Raw genomic sequence first — 6,925 nt, forward strand, 5'->3', positions numbered from 1 at the left:
CATGGGACTGGTTTCTTAGAAGCATTGGAGATAGCCAAAGAAATTGCACTTGAGATGGATACTGGTGCAACATTTCGTAAAAGGAGAGAAATTAAAAGAAAGAAACAGTTTGATGAGAACCCAGACGACACAAATATTGCCACACGGTCTGAAGAGGAATCATTTAGAATCAACTATTTTATATCTGTTGTTGATCAAGCAATTTCCCCACTCACAAGGAGATTTGGACAATGTCAGGGTTACCAGAAATTTTGGGTTTCTTATTTACCTCTGAAACATTGCACTCATTGGATAAGGATAGTTTGAAATCTTCATGTGTTAATCTTGAGGCTGCCCTTAAGAAGGATAAAAAACCTGATATTGATGCCAACGATCGATTTGTTGAGTTGAAGTTTCTTCAAAATTTCATGCCAAAAGAAAATATCAGACTTGTTGAAATTCTAAAAAATTTAAATCGGCATGATTGTTTTCCCTATCACTGCTGCAGGATGCTGCTAACGCGACACTACGATCAGAGACCCTTCGACGAAACTGTGTGCGATGCAATAATCGCAAACGGTGGTGTAAAAAAACCATAAAAAGGTGCAAAACATTTGCGATGGAGGATGCATCGAACACGGTTCAGATTTTAGTTGCGTGTGCGATGCAGGGCATACGGTTCAGTTCAATTAACTGTTTGCGATGAGGGGATGCACAAATCATGCACTGCAAATTTTCTCTTGGCTTCCTGGGGTCATCCAACACAACCGTTTGCATTAAAGGGATGCACAAATCCCGCGCAGCAAATTTTCCCTCGACTTAAGGGGGAAGACCATAGCTCTCACTTTGCATATGAGTGTTCTATCTAAAACATTTGCGATCAAGAGCTACAGAAATCCTGCTCGGCACATCTTCTGTTGGCTTCCTGGGGAAGCTGTTGGTTTGCATACGGGTGTTCTAACTAAAACGTTTGTGATCAAGAGCTGCACAAATCCTGCTAGGCACATTTTCCCTTGGCTTCCTGGGGAAGTTTTCGGTTTTGCATACGGGTGTTCTAACTAAAACGTTTGCGATGAGTGTTTTATATTTAAAAACCGAACTAAACTGCGGCTTGGGCGCCATTAATGGAGAGGATGCGAGCAAGGCGGGCGGCCATGAAAGTCAAAGGGCTCGCTTTTCGGTGAGACAGAGCAGCGTACAGCTCGCACGCTTCCCAGTGAGCCTCCGCATTGGAGTACAGCTCGCACGCCTCCCGTTTAGTCAAGCACTCAAGCACCTGTCCGCACGGCATCTCATAGCCATTAAAAGAGTGAGGCGTGGCGTCACGTGAATGGTTAACATAACGCACACAATTTATATGCACTGGAGCATGTGCATGTAGTTCAAATTTGAATTATGCACATAAAATGCCTAGAAAACCCAGTTAATGTATAAAAATGTCCAAGCGAACCCCAAAAAATTCCAAAATTAAATAAAACACTCTTGTTGTTCTATGTTGACGCTAGAAATTTTTTGAAAGCAATAAGAGGCAACGGATATTGTTTCGTCCCCAAAGGTGACACGTTCCCTACCGTAACCATCACGCTTGTTCTGAGAAGCTCTGGTTTGTGAGACGCTCATACCCAAACCTGCCCTAAATGGGACAAAAAATATACCACGGCATGTTGATGCCGCTCCATGATAGCATGCCAAGTTTCATGAATTTCACACGAGCTTTGGATTTACTAGAATTTAAAAACCAAGTATCTCAATGTTTGCTGCTGAGTGACGGTGGCAAGGTGTTTGAAATTCATTCCCATTTCTTGCATGGGACCTAAGCATGCAACCAAGGACACGGATTTTATTTTTCAACCAGTTTATATTTACTGGAGCATGTGCATGTAGTTCAAATTTGAATTATGCACCTGAAATGCCTACAAAAATAAGTTAATGTATAAAAAGTCCAAACGAACCCCGAAAAATTCCAAAATTAAACACAACACTCATGTTATTCTATGTTAACACTAGAAAAAAATTGAAAACAATAAGAGGCAACGGATATCGTTTCGTCCCCAAAGATGGCACGTTCCCTACCGAAACCATCACGCTTGTTGTGAGAAGCTCTAGTTTGTGAGACGCTTAGACCCAAACCTGCCCCATATGGGACAAAATTTTTACCACGGCATGTGGATGCTGCTCCATGAAAGCATGCCAAGTTTCATGAATTTTAGACGAGTTTTGGATTTACTAGAATTTAAAACCAGGTATCTCAATGTTTGCGGCCGAGTGACGGTGGCAGGGTGTTTGAAATTCGTTCTCATTTCTTGCATGGGACCTAAGCATGGAACCAAGGACATAGATTTGATTTTTCAACCAGTTTATATGCACTGGAGCATGTGCATGTAATTCAAATTTGAATTATGCACCTGAAATGCCTACAAAACTAAGTTAATGTATAAAAATGTCCAAACGAACCCCGAAAAATTCCAAAATTAAACACAACACTCATGTAATTCTATGTTAACACTAGAAAAAAATTGAAAACAATAAGAGGCAACGGATATCGTTTCGTCCCCAAAGGTGGCACGTTCCATACCGAAACCATCACGCTTGTTGTGAGAAGCTCTAGTTTGTGAGACGCTTATACCCAAACCTGCCCCATATGGGACAAATTTTTTACCACGGCATGTGGATGCTGCTCCATGAAAGAATGCAAAGTTTCATGAATTTTAGACGAGTTTTGAATTTACTAGAATTTAAAACCAGGTATCTCAATGTTTGCGGCCGACTGACGGTGGCAGGGTGTTTGAAATTCGTTCCCATTTTCTTGCATGGGACCTAAGCATGGAACCAAGGACATAGATTTGATTTTTCAACCAGTTATGCACTGGAGCATGTGCATGTAGTTCATATTGGAATTATGCACCTGAAATGCCTACAAAACCAAGTTAATGTACAAAAATGTCGAAATGAACCCCGAAAAAATCAAAATTAAACACAACACTCCTGTTGTTCTATGTTGACACTAGAAAAAATTTCAAAGCAATAAGAGGCAACAAATATCGTTTCATCCCCAAAGGTGGCACGTTCCCTACCAAAACCATCACACTTCTTGTGAGAAGCTCTAGTTTGTGAGACGCTTATACCCAAACCTGCCCCAAATGGGACAAAAAGTTTACCACAGCATGTTGATGCCGCTCCATTATAGCATGCCAAGTTTCAAGAATTTCAGACGAGTTTTGGATTTACTAGAATTTAAAAACCAGGTATCTCAATGTTTGCGGCCGACTGACGGTGGCAGGGTGTTTGAAATTCATTCCCATATCTTGCATGTGACCCAAGTATGGAATCAAGGACACAGATTTGATTTTTCAACCAGTTTATACGCACTGGAGCATGTGCATGTAGTTCAAATTTGAATTATGCACCTGAAATGCCTACAAAACCAAGTTAATGTACAAAAATTTCGAAACGAACATCGAAAAATTCAAAAATTGAACACAACACTCCTGTTGTTCTATGTTGACACTAGAAATTTTTTGAAAGCAATAAGAGGAAGCGGATATCGTTTCGTCCCCAAAGGTGGCACGTTCCCTACCGAAACCATCACGCTTGTTCTGAGAAGCTCTGGTTTTGTGAGACGCTTCTACCCAAACCTGCCCCAAATAGGACAAATTTTTTACCACGGCATGTTGGTGCCGCTCCATGATAGCATGCCAAGTTTCATGAATTTCAGACGAGTTTTTGATTTACTAGAATTTAAAAACTAGGTATCTTAATGTTTGCGGCCGAGTGACGGTGGCAGGGTGTTTGAAATTCATTCCCATTTCTTGCATGGGACCTAAGCATGCACCAAGGACATAGATTTGGTTTTTCAACCAGTTTATATGCACTGGAGCATGTGCATGTAGTTCAAATTTGAATTATGCACGTGAAATGCCTACAAAACCAAGTTAATGTATAAAATGTCCAAACGAACCCCGAAAAATTCAAAAATTAAACACAACACTCCTGTAGTTCTATGTTGATACTAGAAATTTTTTGAAAGCACTAAGAGGCAACGGATATCATTTCGTCCCCAAAGGTGGCACGTTCCCTACCGAAACCATCACGCTTGTTCTAAGAAGCTCTGGTTTGTGAGACGCTTATACCCAAACCTGCGCCAAATGGGACAAAATTTTTACCACGGCATGTAGATGCCGCTTCATGATAGCATGCCAAATTTCATGAATTTCAGACGAGTTTTCGATTTACTAGAATTTAAAAACTATGTATCTCAATGTTTGCGGCCGAGTGACGGTGGCAGGGTGTTTGAAATTCATTCCCATTTCTTGCATGGGACCCAAGCATGCATCGAAGGACACAGATTTGATTTTTCAACCAATTTATATGCACTGGAGCGTGTGCATGTAGTCCAAATTTGAATTGTGCACATAAAATGCTTAGAAACCAGTTAATGTATAAAAATGTCCAAACGAACCCCGAAAAATTCAAAAATTAAACACAACACTCCTGTTGTTCTATGTTGACACTAGAAATTTTTTGGAAGCAATAAGAGGCAACGGATATCGTTTCGTCCCCGAAGGTGGCACGTTCCCTACCAAAACCATCACACTTGTTCTAAGAAGCTCTTGTTTGTGAGATGCTTATACCCAAACCTGCCCCAAATGGGACAAAATTTTTTACCACGACATGTTGATGCCGCTCCATGATAGCATGCCAAGTTTCATGAATTTCAGACGAGTTTTGGATTTACTAGAATTTTAAAAACCAAGTGTCTCAATGTTTGCGGCCCAGTGACGGTGGCAGGGTATTTGAAATTCATTCCCATTTCTTGCAGGGGACCTAAGCATGCACCGAAGGACACAGATTTGATTTTTCAACCAATTTATATGCACTGGAGCATGTGCATGTAGTTCAAATTTGAATTGTGCACATAAAATGCAAACCAGTTAATGTATAAAAATGTCCAAACGAACCCCAAAAAATTCCAGAATTAAACACATCACTCTGTTGTTCTATGTTGATACTAGTAATTGTTTGAAAGCAATAAGAGGCAACGGATATCGTTTCGTCCCCAAAGGTGGCACGTTCCCTACCGAAACCATCATGCTTGTTATGAGAAGCTCTGGTTTGGGAGAAGCTTATACCCAAACCTGCCCCAAATGGGACAAAAATTTTACCACGGCATGTTGATGCCGCTCCATGATAGCATGCCAAGTTTCATGAATTTCGGACGAGTTTTGGATTTACTAGAACTAAAAAACCAAGTATCTGAATGTTTGCGGCCGTGTGACGGTGGCAGGGTGTTTGACATTCATTCCCATTTCTTGCATGGGACCTAAGCAATTAGCCAAGGACACATATTTGACTTTTCAACTAGTTTATATGCATTGGAGCATGTGCATGTAGTTCAAATTTGAATTATGCACCTGAAATGCCTACAAAACCAAGTTAATGTATAAAAACGTCCAAACGAACCCTGAGTAATTCCATTTTTTACGGCACACCTATAGTTGCATGTTCACTGCAGATAAAAGTTCTAGCAATTCAAACACTATCCTTTGCAGCTGTGACCCCATTACGTAATTCAAATCAAGACGAAAAATCAAGTAGATCGCACACAGTTTATTATCACCAACCGTGTGAGATGCAGCACAAAATATCTTGGAGCACCGTCGGAGTGTCAACCACACTAGCCCGCTCCTCAAAATATCATTTCAATGTTCAACCATCGCCGGTGAAAGATGGGGACATGGACCCGCGTCGTGAGGGCAACTTCGGCGGCCCACTCCGGCGAGAGCGCGGCCGCAGCCGCCAGGCGCGTGCTAACAAGCTTCGTGAGGGCGGCCGCAATCTGCGTCCGGGCGGCCAAGGCAGCCCAAATGGCCGCTATTGCTTCTCAGGCGGTGGCAGCAGCATCTGCCTCGGGGATAGCAACTGGCGAGAGGGGCACAATAGCTATCTGTTTCACAGCGGCAGCCTTAGCCCTGGTGGAGGCTGCCCACGGCCATGTCGAGGCCGTCCACGCCCAGCTCGTGGCGGTCACCGCACAAATCGAACGAAGCTTCTCTGACAGTGGTCGGCAACCCATGGCCGAAGAGTTGGCAATCGCCGAGAGAGTTCGAGCAGCTGTCCGTTCCTGCGCGGCATACCTTGCCACGACAGAGCCCGCCAAAGCCAAGATCGCGGCTGCCCACGCCCAGCTCGTGGCGGCCTATTCCAAAGATATGGCAGACGCATATGACAAGATGCTTGCGGAGTATGGTGCAATTGATGCCATGGAGCCCCTTCCCCAGGAGACCGTCGGGCGCGAGCTGGACATGGAGGCGGCGGCGGAGATCGACGAGCACCATCCGTAGTAGTACTCCTTGTTTTGTTTAATTAAGAGTAATGTTTAGGTCAGCTAGCTCTGTTTAATTGCTGAACTTGCTCGATTAAGAAGTGTGGGTGTGATGTAGTCTCTTTTGTGTACCCAAATTATGCAATTACATGGATGACCACTGTAACCAGGGAAATTCAAACCAAAAATTTTGATGTTCAAACTCATCACACACGAGTTAAGCTATCTGAATCGTTAGTGATGTTCACATATCATACACAGTTCTGAATAAGGGGCCGTGTCTGATGACACTTTGCGTGCCAGTTTTTTTACTAAAGCGATTCCAAATTTTCGGCTTCTGCGGAATATGTACCTCCCCGCCACCTCCGCCTTACCAAAAGCCACATTTCCCCTGTTTCTGCCTTCCTTTCCAAGTTGAAACCTTCACTCCTTGCTTGCAGCTCTGCCTCCTCGCCGGCGACCCTCCTTCACGCTCCTCGGCCTCGCCTATCCAGGCAGGTAATCCACACCCGACCCCCATCCCCCTCCTCCTTCCACATCCCACATGCCCCGACCGCCGGCGCGAGCGCGACACGTTCCACCCAAATCACCGACCCCTCCACCAAATAAGATCCGCCCTAAGCC

This window comes from Triticum aestivum, chromosome 6D (genome assembly GCF_018294505.1).
Source record: "Triticum aestivum cultivar Chinese Spring chromosome 6D, IWGSC CS RefSeq v2.1, whole genome shotgun sequence".
NCBI classification, from domain to species: domain Eukaryota; kingdom Viridiplantae; phylum Streptophyta; class Magnoliopsida; order Poales; family Poaceae; genus Triticum; species Triticum aestivum.